The 15,985-nt window shown below is 41.0% G+C and overlaps 1 protein-coding gene across 7 annotated transcripts in view; it reads right to left on the bottom strand.

Moving 5' to 3' along the window:
• PARD3 (par-3 family cell polarity regulator) overlaps positions 1-15,985 on the bottom strand; it is a 735,311-nt gene that overhangs the window by 479,830 nt on the left and 239,496 nt on the right. The gene's annotated exons all lie outside the window — the stretch shown is intronic.

Below are 15,985 nucleotides of genomic sequence, written 5' to 3' on the forward strand. Positions count from 1 at the left end.
ACCACTGAAGTGATGGAGGACCACTCATATGTGATTTGCCCATCCCTACAATACACCTACCATCCTACCTCCCAAGTATGCAAAGCAATACAGCCACTGCCTCACCCCCTCACCCTCCTTATCCTCAGGAGGATTTCTCCACACTCTGACCTTCCCTGAGCTCTGCCTGGTCTGTGCACAACTGTGCAAGGACTCCTTCTTTCACACCCACAAGGTATTAGTACACACTGTATGGTATGATCCGCTCAGGAAGAGGTGGGAGTGGGGTTTACTGCACTACGTGAGAATTTTCAGAAGTTCTTAAGTGATCCAGAAGCCAAGATCACACTGACTTTCAACGTAACTTACACTGACAATGTTAACTTTGACATAGCTATGTGGTCATAGCACCAATGCTGGGAGAGAGCACTCTGCCAGTGCTGTTCAAAACCATACCCTGATGAGGGGAGAAGCTAATGGTGTAGGGAGTGCAGCACCCAACACTGTAGCACCATCTTCACAAGCACTTCATAACTCTGAAAATTGTTGTGCTGAAGCGAGGGTGTTGTTTTTCACACTGAGTGAGAAAGTTTTAGCACAGTGAAGTGACAGTGTAGATATAAAGTGTAAAAAATCATCTCTTGAAACAGAATTTCAGTTCCTGGTTAATTCAGGTATTTAAACATCTAAAGACTCCAACAGACACCTAGTGGTATTTTCAGTACCTAGGCACCCAAGTCCCACAACCAACAATAAGCAGAGGTCTAGCTGCTTCAGAAAAATCCTAGTAAGTGCCTACCTGCAGCTTTGTGTGCCTACACACATTTAAAGATCAGGCCCTTAGAAAACCTGGAAGTCGGTAATGTCAGGAAAGTACCAAAAGGAAAGGATTGGGGAGGACAAATGCGGAGCATAGGAAGTAGCTGCTTGCTAATATGCTTGTATTACAAAAACCTGAAAATTTCATAAATTAATAAGACAAAAAGCATTCAGCAGGGGTCAAATGAAATACATTGTTTGAGACATTTTGATTATTCCAATCTTTTAAAAAAAGCAAATTGATTAAAATATCTAAATGAAAAAATGATGCGAGTCAAAACACAAAGCTTTTCCTTTAAAAATGTTGAGATGGGGCATATCAGCTTTTTTTCCCCATATAAAGTTTGTGACTCGACAGATTCACTGAAACCAATCCTCTCCCATAAGTAGATTTAGTTTCAATCAACTGACAATTCCAACAAAAATGTTTTGTCAGAAAGTTCCCTATCAACTCTACTAACACAAGACAGGCTTAATCTCTGGCATGGGAATTCACTGGATACTTGACAGCAGAAGCTTTCCCAGAGATGCTCTGAATCAGTTTGATCCTTTGGTACAAATATCTCACTGGACAAAGTACTTGGAAGCTACTGTAGTCCACTTAGGATTCCCTGGCCCCCAAGAAGAGCAGGAAATGCAAAAGGCTGGGACTTCTGGAACCCAATTCCTGGACAAAACCTGACAGTCCTCCATTTATTCATACTGAATTCAAATCTTGTTGCAGGGGCTTTTTTTTTTTTTTGGGTGGGGAGGGGTGGTTTAAAAACTCAGTTGTGATTTTTACTTCTCAGTGCCAGATGGATCATTACACTGTCAACACTTTAATAAGCAAAAATATTTTAAATTTAACTCCTTTTGCTGAATGAACCAAACAGTATATTCAATAATTTAAGTATTTTCTTCATTAAATTTTGCATAAATGTGAAGTGTGTGTGGAAGCTTATTAACTAAGGGTTACGGGCTCTCACATTACACAAATAATAGCACTTTGAACTCTAGAAATGTTTCTCTATTTCCATCAATATCAATTTTTCTTGGTACCCATGAAACTGCATAGTCTCTGACTGGTAGCTGATTTTAACTTTATAATTTCCTGTACTTTTTGTTCGTGTTGTATATTCATTCATACTCCTATTAATTTTCTATTTTTATGATTACAGAGTAATCAACAACAGATACACAGACCTTGTACGGGTGTACCAGAATTATACAGCAATGCTGTATACAACAATACATTTAGCTATTATACTGATGCAGCTTTAGTGGAGAGACAGTAAGATGGCGCAGTGTCATGCATTTAAAAACCAAGTTTGAGAAAGCAAGGTTCAGTGATACAAATGGGAGAAAGAGAAGCATTTCCCCACACACAGCCTCCCCGCACCCCCCCAAAGGACTGGTTATACTGTCATGTTCAGTTACTGCAGTCTCTCATCTGACTTGGTCTCCCTCAGACTCTTGGTCCCATAACAGCTCCCATGTTACATAGGACTAAGTTAACTCTAATTCTGTCTGGCTGAACCCGACTACTGGAAACACAGCTAAACTCTTCCCATGTGGCTGTTTTAAAAATAAAAGACTCTTTCGAACCTTTGATTTTAAAGCCACACACATCCACGTTTAGGGTGAAGGAAGCCCTATGAGTATGTGTGTGTGTTTCTGAAAAATTAATACTGCCCTGTGGATTTCTGTTTCCTTGTGAAAGACAGAGACATACTTAAACACAGCAGACCAGAGAAGCACTCACCATAGCTCCTCTTCTCAAAGAAGTAATCTCCTCTATTCTCTTTATCGCTCACCTGCTGCATTTTATTTTCTCCCAGTATCTTTCCAATTCAGCACTTCCCCCACACATACACTAGGTAGAGACACTAAAACTCCACTTTCCCCCAGCCCGAAATCTGTGTAGGTTATAACCAGAAAGTGACATTTATCAATGACTGCAGTATTTCACACAGCACTTAAGACAAACACAGAAAACAGTGAAGTGCACTGTCCAAAATCAGACCCAGGCAAGGTACCAGAATTCACAATCAGATTTTCAGCTGGGAACGAGGTTTGAGATGACACCATGCAGAGCTCTATGCTGTCGTACAAATGCTGAGCTATGTCACTGCATTAGATTGCTATAAAAAGTCAATTCCATGTTTAAACAATTAGGGCTGGATTAGGTCAGCTAACTACAACCCCTCATGAGGTCAACTTGGAACTTCAGTGCCTCTAAAATCAGAGCCTTAAAGGCTTCAGGGATGAGTCTAACAATTCCACTTAGATACAATTTATTTTACTGTCTGTCATAGCATCTGTATTTCTCATTATATTGCCTTTATTCGCAAGGATATGACTGTGGGATGTTTGTTTAAGCATGTATCTGTTCCAGTTTATTTGCCACTTACTGCAATCCTATTTTATGTTTTTAAAACTCTCCAGGTTCCAAGAATCTCAGCCACCTCACCTTTCTTTCTTTCTACTCTTCTCAAACTGTCTGATTAAAAAGAAAAAATAAGCAGAGTCCTTCTGTACCTTCACTTAATCTCATTACCATTACTGAAAGCATCATGTTTGCTGCTGCTTCAGCCGTCAACAACAGCCAGCTCGTCTCTTTGCCCTTATCAATTCTTCATTTTTTAATCTCATCTGAAAGCCTGTATCTGTTCTGCTTTGAATACATCTCAATTTCGATTGCTAAACATCTTTTGTTTTAATTGTTATCTTTACCTATTATTAAACTTCTGAAATCACTTTGGGATGCAGTTTGTAAGGAAGTCACTTGTACAAAAAGATAAAACACATAAAACCTACCACGGGCTGCTGTGGAAATCATTATGCTGTCATAGGAGATTAGAATTTAAGATGAGGCATAAACAGCAGGAGCCGATAATACCTTAAAAATCCTGCTTTAATGAAAAGATCCCCAGTAATTAAAAATAAAAGAAAAAGGCTGGAAATGAGGGAGCGATGGTCTTTTCTAAAGACATGTTTCTAAGTTTTCCGTGAAAGGTCACCTTTTTGAAGTTTGTTGCTTTTAAGTTAACAACATCATTGGAGAACATTTGTTTGTTAAAATATGTCTGCCCATCTAAACATAAAAAATACACTGTGGATTCATATCATGCATATAAATCAGAAACATATTATGCATTCATTTCTTGTTCAAACCTCTCATATTACTACAGCACTGCTCCTCAGTAAAGACTACATATTTCTAATTGTTTTCTCCCACATTATTTCTCTGCTTAGTACAATGATCAAATATTACTTGCAACGAAGGGTCCTGTGGCACCTTATAGACTAACAGAAAAGTTTTGAGCATGAGCTTTCGTGAGCAAAGACTCACTTCTTCAGATGCTGGTCATGGAAATCTGCAGGGCCAGGTATAAATAAGCCACAGCAAGGCTGGGGTAACAAGGTTAGCTCAGTCAGGAAGGATGAGGCTTACTACCAGCAGTTGATCTGGAGCTGTGAACACCAAGGGAGGGGAAGCTGCTTTTGTATTTAGCCAGCCATTCACAGTCTTTGTTTAAGCCTGAGCTGAGGGTGTCAAATTTGCAGATGAATTGTAGCTCAGCAATTTCTCTTTGGAGTCTGGTCTTGAAATTTTTTTGCTGTAGGATAGCTACTTTAAGTCTGCTACTGTGTGGCCGGGTAGATTGAAGTGCTCTCCTACAGGTTTTTGTATATTGCCATTTCTGATATCTGATTTGTGTGCGTTTATTCTTTTATGCAGAGACTGTCCAGTTTGTCCGATGTATACAGCAGAGGGGCGTTGCTGGCACACGATGGCACAGATATAACTACATTTGCCCCAACCCCTCCGACAGAGACAAACACCTACAGGATCTCTGCCAAGCATTCTTGAAACTGCAATACCCACCTGAGGAAGTGAAAAAACAGATCAACAGAGCCAGACGTGTGCCACGAAGCCTCTTACTACAGGACAAGCCCAAGAGAGAAACCAAAAGAACACCACTAGCCATCACCTACAGCCCTCAGCTAAAACCTCTACAGCGCATCATCAGGGATTTGCAACCCATCCTGGACACTGATCCCCCACTTTCATAGGCCTTGGGAGGCAGACCAGTCCTTGCCCACAGACAACCTGCCAACCTGAAGCAAATCCTCACCAGCAACTATACACCGCACCACAGTCACTCTATCTCAGGGACCCATCCATGCAACAAACCTCGTTGCCAGCTCTGTCCACATATCTACACACAAGCAACACCATTACAGGACCTAACCAGATCAGCCACACCCTCATGGCTTCATTCAGCTGCACATCTACCAATATAATTTATGCCATCATGTTTCCAGCAATGCTCCTCTGCTATATACATCGGACAAACTGGACAGTCTCTACGTAAAAGAATAAACGCACACAAATCAGATATCAGAAATGGCAATATACAAAAACCTGTAGGAGAGCACTTCAATTTACCAGGCCACACAGTAGCAGACTTAAAAGTAGCTATCCTACAGCAAACAAATTTCAGGAACAGACTCCAAAGAGAAATTGCTGAGCTACAATTCATCTGCAAATTCGACACCCTCAGCTCAGACTTAAACAAAGACTGTGAATGGCTGGCTAAACACAAAAGCAGCCTCCCCTCCCTTGGTGTTCACACCTCCAGATCAGCTGCTGGTAGTAAGCCTCATCCTTCCTGACTGAGATAACCTCGTTATTCCCAGCCTTGCTGTGGCTTATTTATACCTGGCCCTGCAGATTTCCATGACCAGCATCTGATGAAGTGAGTCTTTGCTCATGAAAGCTCATGCTCAAAACTTTTGTTAGTCTATAAGGTGCCACTATTACAGACCCACACTCACACGGCTACTCCTCTGATATCAAATATTACTTGTGGCAGCATATTAAGTGTCCTTAGAGTAAACCATTTAAGAGCCATGGCTATACAGTCCAGCAAAGCAGAACTCATGGAACTTTTGCTATATTTTATCTTCTGTTGACTCCATTAAGCTATGGGGAAACAAAACTAGCCACCCCAAACGGAGGGTGACAAGGAGGAAATGAGGAAAAGTCATCTTAAGTATACATTAGCAGCAAAAACCTTCGTGGCCAAAAGCACCATTTCCAATGAACGGGCTGATAATCTACATGACTATTATGTGATCACTACTTCAATAGCTTCCTAAACATAGTGCCTGGGGTTTTAACTGAGTATAGGAGAAGAGGAATCACATTTTCCTATGGCCTCAAGGTTTTTAGCATTACTCCACTTGGAGATTGTCTGGGACTGATTCTGAGGCCATTGTTTGGCCAGAACTGGGGAGATGTAAGCCACCCTTACACAGAGGTTCTCTGGAGAGCAGGGCCACAAAGAAGAAACAGAGGCAAAGGATTAAGTATGAATAAAGAATAAAAAGAAAGAGATGCAATTGGGATACATGAAGATGAAAGAGTGGCAACAAAAGTAACATGCACAGAAACTGGGAGATGGGAGGAGAAAGTGCCAATCTGAAGCATAAGCAATCCAAGTCATTTCTCGGCAGTGCCCACAGACCTACCCCTTTTGCTTGTTCTCTGCATATGTAAACAGGAACAAGAGAGGAGTCAACTCCAGCAGCTATCTCGGGATCCCATAAGTCACAATGTCAGGGCAGAGAGTGGAGTAGAAGACCCATCGTGTGTGTGAAAGAGAGAGAAATGGAGAAGCAACATCCATCCTTTGTACTAGCAGCCGAAATCAACCGAGTTAAGCTTTCCTCCCCAAGACGTCGCTCACGATAAACCAAAATAAAACAAAAAACACATTTCAACACTGAAAACTTAAAGTGATTAATAAAACATGTAAATTTATATAAAGCAACTGGACTCACAATTCAAAGCCGTTACAGTTCTAAGAGTTGATTTTGTAAGTTACAGTTTTACAATAATTTCATGAGATGATCTCTCACTTCTGTTGTTGTTTTATTATGGCCAAAAGTACTCTGGTGCCTAAATATAAGTGGCTGGATTTCCAACGTGCTGAACAGCCGAAAGCCCTTTTGACTTCAACGGGCTCTCCAAAAACCAGGGTATTTTAACTTGGATACCTAAATGGCTTTCTATTTGAAAAGTGCTGGCTTACTCTTATTTGAAATGTGCCAACAGTATGCTAGACAGTGCTCCAAATTATCAGATTATGTAATTTCTTAAAACAAGTAGCAAACTGCTGAAAAGAGAAGTTTTTCAGTATTTCAACTTGTAAATAATATACGTTACAGATCACTGAAAACCTTTTTTCCTTAAGTAACAAGCTGTCCTGTAGCACCTCAAAGACTAATAAATTTACCAAGTTATGAGTTTTCATGGAAAATGCTTTGATCTGAAGAAGTGGATCTTACCCATGAAAGCTCAAGACCTAATCAGTTTGTTAGTCTCTAAGATGCGAGAGGAGTTCTTGTTATTTGTGAAATTACAGACTCACAGGGCTACCCCCTGAGACTATTTTGTTCATAAATCAGTCTGTCAATCAAAATTTCAAATACTGCCCAGTTTCTTACTCTATTTGTGATTTAAATCCTATGAATGTTCTTTGAAAACCAGAACTATAACGCCTTGATTTTCAAATATAGTACAGCTTCTGTTTTATTGGTCTTTCTAAAGTGCATAATTCAAAGGACAAGGAGATTAGTTCTTCTTTGCAGCAGTATAAAAATGCAGACCAAGGAGACCCTGGATTACCGTCTCTGCCATGCTTATTTGAATACATTGGGCATGGATGGTTAGCACAGCGCTCAAAGTACATGGCAACAGGTATCACATCACTCTCCCAAGAGGAATCTTGGTAAATCCTCTTAGAATCTCACAAAAAATTGCACTTTTTAGCAGCTGTCAGAGCAAATGTCTAGCAAAGCACAATAGTGAGCAGCCTGTGAGAACAGTCACTGTACTGATGCCTCACTCTGTCACTGATATCTGCGGTAGACTCACTGAAGGCATCTTTAAAAATTCATCTGAATATCAAAAGTAAAAAGTCCCTCATCAGAGATGGAAACATTGTTCCCGTGAACATGCATGTAATATTTATACCATATAAAGTAGAAAATACCATTAAGGCTCAATAATAAATCACTGTTGAGTGTACTGGTATTTTTATTCTCCACATTCAAAGAGAGTTGGGGGTGAGGGCGTAAGGCAAAAATCTCTCTCATATTTAAGACTTGGCTTTTCTTAAAATTATGTTTTATTGGAACTGGAATGCTACAATAACAAGGTCCAAGAGACAAGGTGAGTGAAGTTATATCTTCTATTGCACCATCTTTTGTTAGCCCACTAGAAGATAACATCACCAACCCCACCCACTTTGTCTCTCTCATATTGGCTACAACCATCCATATAACTACAAGTGTCAGAAAAGCCACCCTCTCTGATAATTTGCCCTTCTGGGTCCCAGCTAAGGTACGGTGGTCACATAGCACAGAATCAGAGGGTGCTGGAAGGGATGAGAGAGAATTAGTGGGGAAAATATGAAAAGGAAGGCAGGCAATCTCAAGCACATGGAAAACAAGAGGCAAGGTGGTGAGACCAGAAACAATGGAGAATGACACCTGAAGCAGGATCACAGAGGGATATGGGTGACAGACAACACGGAGAAAAAAAAAAACAGGAGCAGCACAAGTAGTCAAAGGGAGTCAAAGCATCCAACATACCATGATATGCATCTGGGTTGGTCAACAGAGAAGGGGAACTCCATGTACAGTATTAAGTGGGTCTATCACACAAAAGCTCATCACCTAATAAATTATTTTGTTAGTCTTTAAAGTGCTACTGGACTGCTTTTTTTGTTTTGTTCAGTATTCAGTAGTTGTTGCAGGGACAAGGAGGATAGAAGAGGAGTTGAAGATGTTGCTAGGAAGGATTGTAGAAATGAACAAACAACATTTTAGTGCTTTGGAACTGCTGCAGTCCTTTTGACGAGGCAGCTATTACTGGTCTTGGAATTAAAGAGTTAAGATCATTTACTATTATGCTGCAAGAAGTAAAGATATTTTCCTGTTATATTAACTTACATGTAGTATGATCTTTGCAAGAGTGTCAGGGAGGTGGGACAACTGAGAGTCACATTTTTCTGATACCTCATGAGGGTAGAATTAAAGTTCATTTCGTGAATGGAAACTGCCTACAAAAAGTCAGCTGACACTGAACAGAACTCTTCATAATGGTTTCTGTAAGTCATAAGAGGCTCAGAGAATGGCTTGGGTGAGGCTTTTGAAATGAACGATACTATATTAAAGATATACATATATATGGTTAAACCTGCCACCTAACACAGATATGGTGGGCTACATTTTAAAAATATGTTGTCAATTTATTCATTCGGTAAGCATTTTGCAGCACCAAAGGATGCTGCATTTATGAATTTCTCAGGTCTACTTTGGATCTTTTATTATTGTGTTGCTTCAAGAATAAAGCACATCTGCATGTAAAAGAAAGGTACTTAAGTTCAATTAGCACTGTTAATTTTGTATTGCTTTTTTATCTTGTATCATAAAACCTTGCTATTCAAGGTACACAGTGAAAACATTTAAAAACAATTCACTTTCATTGCTCTACCCAGTGCTGGTTCAAACAAACCTGTATATCCGTCTCACATCATGCAATTCTGACTCCACCCTCTATTTTTTTCACTTCTACAATATGTCACATCAGATGAAGTTCACACCCATGCAGGAAAACAGAAGTACACAACCTGTCCAAAACTAAAGCCTACATTTTCAAAGAAACTGGCAGAATCTGAAATACTGTCATGATAGCCTGGGGGGAAACTGATTCTCAAGGGGGTCAACATAATTATTACCCAAACTCCTGTCTGCAGCTCACACTGTTTCTGTGAACAAGAGTGTAGTACACATCCATCTGTCAGCTAGCACATGATGCTGACCACAGCATACACAGTAGCCAGATGGAGAGGCGGAATGTACCCATAGCTGTAAGGGCTGTGCTGTATGCAGTAGCCTGAACTATTTCCTAGGCACTTCCAAAATCAGAGGGTAGATGATCCACTACTTGCACAAATAGGCAAGGGGGAAAAGTTCCATCCTTTATCCTACAGCATCCAAATGGAATAAGGCACAGAATCACTGTAGGGAAAAGGGCTGAAACTCAGCACCAAGCTCATCTCTTGAAAGCGCAACAAAAACAGTTTACATCCATCTTTAAGATCATCTCTGAAGCAGAAATCAAAAATACCACACTGGGTCTGTCAACAAAAGTGACCACCATCATTCAATATGGGCTGTTAGTAGGTCATAAAACAAAAAAGCAGTCCAGTAGCACTTTAAAGACTAACAAAATAATTCATCAGGTGGTGAGCTTTTGTGGGATAGTCCCACTTCTTCAGATCACAGCCATACCAGAACAGACTCCATATTTATGGCAAAAAGAACCAAAAATAGTTATCAAGGTTGACAAATCAGAAAAATTGTAATCAAGGTGGGCAAATCAGAAGAGAAAAGGGGCAGTGCGGGGGGAAGTCAAGAGTAAGATAAAACAAAGTATGTAAGAGTCCACATAATGGCCAGGTAATTGGCCTCCCGGTTCAAACCACATGTTAATGTGTCAAATTTGAATATAAGAGAGAGATCCGCACTCTCTCTTTGTAGGCAATTCTTAAAGTCCCTTTTCAGTAAAACACAGACTTTCAGGTCATTAACAAGTTATTAACAGGTCATTCGTAGCTCACTAATTCACACTTTGTCAGCCTTTAGAATTCACGCTAAAATTGGTCCCACTACTTCTCAGCAAAGGTTCAATTGCAGGGATAGTGCCGTGGGTAAGCTCTTGTGTTAAGCGTTTTACTATGCCTATAAAATATCTTCGGTATATTTACTCATCATGTGTGCCAAAAGAAATGAATTAAATAGTGCTGTGTTATGCTTGCTTTTTCATTGTGTGTTCACTTGCATGGTAAAATGCAGAATTTAGTAACCGACAATGGGTATTCCTGTCATTTGGGTGATTAGAGCTACATTAACGTCACCAGACTGATTCAGAATGTTGTTAGAATAGCCTACAATACAAGAAAAGCTAAGCAATCTGATGCAGAAATCATATTTGCTACATAAGAAGTGGAGAGAAAAAGAGATTTCTTAACTCAGACAGGCAAGATGCAACTACTTGTGCCAAATAACATGTACACAGCCTGAGCTGTTCACAGGAAGCTGCTGTTAGCACAGAGAAGAGGATTTTAAAAAATGTGTGTGTTTAAGTATCTCCTAGGCCTCCCATGCAGTACCATCCCCGAAAGCATTAGCATTCTAAACTTAGCATGCTGGAGCCACAGGATTTACAACTCTCACTTGCAAGGTATGCCTGCCAAAACCCAAGCCTGATGGAAGTATAAATCTGCTCACTGCAGCACAGACAGAAAGCACTGTATACTACAGATGTGACAAAACCATGGCTCCCCAGTTAAACTGCAGCCCATGGAATCCCTCATTCTCCACCTAGCTGCAAGTGGGGAAGGAGCTTGGGGCTTCAGCTAGGCCTCACCCTGCAGGGATGAAGCTCTGAGCCTGTAGCCAGACAGAACCCCTCCTTTTGCTCTACTCCATCTTGCCTTCCCTAGGTGCTTCAGAGCACGAAAGGGTTAAAAGGAATAGCCCAGCCCTGGAATGCCCAAGAGCGCAGATGTGCTTATCTTAGCCACCATCTTGTGCTTATCTCAGCCACAGTCTTTGAAGCTCCAGAGCAAAGCTGGTAAGAGCAACAGGCTAATTAACAGCCAGGCCTCGGACTGCCCTTGGCTGATTACCATCAGTTGATTGGCCTGCACACTTGGTCCCAGATGAGGAAAATCTCCGGCCCATTAAGAAACAAATGCCCTCAATTGTTTCTACCTTGCAGGTGTGAACTAAGCCCTTGAACTCCCTGTGAGAACCAGCATCAGACAGTTTAATTCAATTGAAACAAGGAAGAAGCCTACAGGACCCAATGGGTATAAAAGAGGGGTCTGGCAAACCCCCTATTTGAGCTCCAATCATCTTTCCTGCTGGACAGCAGGGTGTGGTCTCCCCAGGTCCCCAGGGACACCTGACTCCTGGAGAAAACGGAAAAAGGACTTCTTCCCAAGGGATTGAGAGAAACTGGCCAAGCCACGTTAGTAACGCAGGGGTCAGAATAAGACCTGCTAGTTATTTTACTTTTTATTTTTGCACGCATTTAACAAGTATAGATCTATGAATTAAAGTGTATGCTAGCGATTTGTAATCAAAGTATAAACCTTGTAACAATTGTAACCACAAGAGCTTAACTCGCTAGATAAACAAACAAAGTAACGTTGTGGGACAGGTTGTAAGTGTCTTGCAGCTCTCAAATTTCTGAGGATTATCGTGCAGCTCAGGGGATCAGTAAGTTTGTCCTCCAAAGAAAAAGGGCATGCACCAACTGGTTAAAACAAAGGATGAGTCCTCACCTAGACTAACATAACACTGAGATGGTTTTGTTGTAAAAGAAGAATAAATTAATAAAGAACACTGACGAGAATAAAATAGGCAGAAAAGGGTTATAAACTAGACAAAAACAAATGCCTACAACTTAGTTGTAACAAGCTGTAAGTTTGCCTAAAACAGTTTCTCACTTGCAACCTATAATACGAATCAGTCCTTCAACCCAAGAAGACAGACCATTCACAGGGAACAGCACCTTCTGAGCCTGTGACCGTTAAGTGATGGACATCTATGAAGTTCTCTCCTTTTCATTTTATAATCCACTGAAACTTTTAAGCAAGGATTCCCAACCTATGGGTCAGAACCCAAACATGGGTCACCATTAGATTTTATAGGGGTTACCACCTGGGCAGCTCTGGGCCACATGTGGCTCTTTAAGAAACCATTTGCAGCTCCTGCTGCTGCTGTCGCTCACTCCCCTGGCTCCCAGTCCCTGCCCTGCCTTGCCATGCTGAAATGGAACTCAATTTATTTGGTTTAATGGCTGGCAGGAGAGATCTGGCCATTAAACAAAATATACTGAGTCCCATTTCAGCACGGCAGGGCAGGACACTGCCCACACTGAAGGTGGCAGAAGGAGGGCTGAGGGAGCTGCATGGAGGAGGTGGCAGCAGCAGCCCAACAAAGGAGCAGTGGGGGGTCAGCAAGGGGTGGTTGTGTAAGGCAGCTGGGGTGGCATCTGGAGCTCCAAGGGATTTAAGCCCTGGGTGGTGGTGGGGGGGGGGGGCGCAAATCAAGATTTATAAAACAAAAAATTCACAGAGAACCACCTCCCCCTGGTTGTGAATTGTCTTGGCTCACAAAGTCTTACTGAATTGTCAAAATGACTTGCCATCTCAAAAAGGTTGGGAACCTTTGCTTTGAAGAGTATCCTCACATCAAGGATTTTTCTCCCTACTGTTTGTGCAGGCCCTGTGCTTCCCCCCACTACATCTGGTCAGTTTGCTTCTCCAATTGGCTCAATCACTGAAAGAGGGCAAGCAACATTAACACATCTTGATGATAAGTAGCCACTATATCAAAAATTATTTTCAAGGAAGATAAGATAAACATTCTTGTTGCGAAGCACTAAATCCTCAGAAAATGATCCAGAGCATCTAAACAGTGACACATGCGTTAGAACTAAATAAGATATCTCTCACACAGAACACGTGCAATGGGGTGTTTTCATCTCTGCGGTTCCCTGCTGGGCAGCCCGCCATCATATTACACTCTGTCTCAAGCAGCATGGCTAATATAAAAATAGCGGTGAAGGTGAATCCTCGTAATAGGAAAACAGAAGCAAAAGTGGGTCCTCCAAGCTTTCCAGAGAAGTCCTGAGAGCACCCATTTTGGATACTAAAGACAAGTTCTCTATGTGCTACGAAGAGCCAAGGATAGTTCTGCTGGCCCAGATACAAAATGGCTGATAGGCCTCAGCAGGTCAGTGTGTTGTTGGAATCAGAGAAGGGAAAAGTGCTCCTCTTGTCAGTAGCTTGACGGCCAGGCGAAGATTGTTTTGGGCAGCATTTTGCATCAAGAGAGAAGACCTAGCAAGCTTAACTCTGTGGTGAGGGTGAAGTTGAAGAGGCCAGGTGGGAAGAAGCCCAAGAGAAAAAGCAGCTAAAAAGCACTGAATAGTAGTTGGGTCTGGATACCCAGATCCCACTGACATCATTATGGAATTACAGATATATATTAAGTATGGATGCTGCATCAACCTTCATTAACACAGCTCTTCATGTTATTTAAATGAAGAGCTTACTGGAAAATGGAGAAAAAAGAGGAACATTACCAAAAAACCTAAATTTTATTTCATTTTCTTTACAGGGAAATGTCACAATGGTCTAACCTGTTCTGCTTCCAACAGCTGAAAGAGTGCACCCTAGTAAAGATGATAGCTACCTGCACCAACTATCTTCACATATGAGGAAATAGCAAAATGTACCATATAATAAGACTAAAAAATAAACATTGCACAAGCAACAGTAACATCACATGATGTATGTTTTCACTCAAGTGTTGCTGGGCTAAGTCATTTAAAAGTCAGAAGCTGCAAAACCAAAGGATGATATTCCTGTGGCTGTTATTTGAGGTGGTCCAGGTTTTCCTCCAAACAGCATAATAATTAAATTCAGACAAACATTTGAAAATAAAGGCCAAAGACTGAATGGAAGGTTCTCAAAAAACCATACATCCCTTTGTCATATAAATTTTTATTGTGATCCAATACCTCACCTTACCAGCAAGTTATTCTCACATTCTCTGATTCAGCATACTGACTGAGCTGAAGGGATAAACAAATATGTTAAAGATTAAAATTATGACACCTTGAATATTTGAAACCTTAGTTTATCCTGGTGGCTGTCCAGCCACATTAAGCAAGGATTCAATCAGTCAAATATTCTGTTTATGCAATACCAAAAACTACGTGGATAACTGACTGACTCTGACTGGTGCATCCAGCCCAAGGCTGAAAATAGAGACTGGCCTCCTGCCTCAATTTCCTTGTAAATGTCACCCAAAATGAAGAAATTTCTGATTGAACCACTGACTACTTTGTTAAATTCTTTTTCGCCTGCTCTACTCAGCCACTTGAGCTCCATGTTGCACTTGGCCTGATTAAAAGTGCATATGGCTGATTGTGTATATGCTTTCCCTGAAGTGCAGTTGGGGAAAATGCCACTCAATGGCATTTACAAGGACACTCAGGCGGGCAGGCAATTTTCATTTTCAGCCTCAGATCAGCCAGTGCCCAATAACGCAGCCAGAGAGCACTATATTTTCTTGATGGATAACTGCATTTAGGATCCCAGATGTCCTCTGATAAAAAGAATTTACTAATGTGATTAGGACAGTGACTCCTTATCAGACACCTTCACAAAAGAGGGACTACAAGATATTGTGTTGTTTGGGTTTCAGATTCCAGTTCTGCCCCTTCTCTGTTAATGAACCCTTTGTATTTCTGAAATACATATTTTAAAAATGGCTTTGAAGGCCCATTTGTTGGCCATTCTCAATTGATGAATTACAGCACAAGCATTACACTACTACGACAACTAAAGCCACAGCAGCTCTGAGAGCTGACAGATCAGAGATGGCCATTTTCAGCCATCTGGCAAGAAATGTGTCCACAAAACTTTAAAAACAAACCTTCAGACCTTTTACAATCAATCGACAAAAAGCCTAACCAGAAAAACAATCAAATGCAACCCTTTTGCTATATGGCATAACCCTGAAACAGCTGGGATAGAATCTGCCATGTCACTGCTCTTCTTTACGCAGAGTGAATAGCTGTCCACAGCACTGGTAACACAACTGTCTGCTTTTTTGGGTGTAAGGAGACGTATGCTTATAATACTATGCCTGTCCCAGGAATATTAATAAAGCAAAATAATGGGATAGACTACTGCACTATTCTTCCTCCCGCAAGATGGACCCTTCCATCCAGAACTTGTTGCGCATCAATAGCACAGTCTGCAGAACCTCTCGTTGTTGCCACCTGTTCCAGAACCACTTGGGGTTTGAGTTAGCCAACTTTATGCATATTGCATAGTAACTGTACTGCACAAGTAGTCTCAGTGGTTGGACAAAACAAAGCAGCAGAAATGTAGCACTTCAAAGACTAACAATATGATTTATTCAGTGATGAGTTTTTGTGGGACAGACCCACTTCAGCAGAAGACTCCACATTGTAATCAAGTCAGAACTTAATTTTGCATGAGCACTAAATTAATTTAAAAATAAAACCTCCCATCACCTC

Source organism: Carettochelys insculpta, chromosome 2 (assembly GCF_033958435.1).
Source record: "Carettochelys insculpta isolate YL-2023 chromosome 2, ASM3395843v1, whole genome shotgun sequence".
NCBI classification, from domain to species: Eukaryota; Metazoa; Chordata; order Testudines; family Carettochelyidae; genus Carettochelys; species Carettochelys insculpta.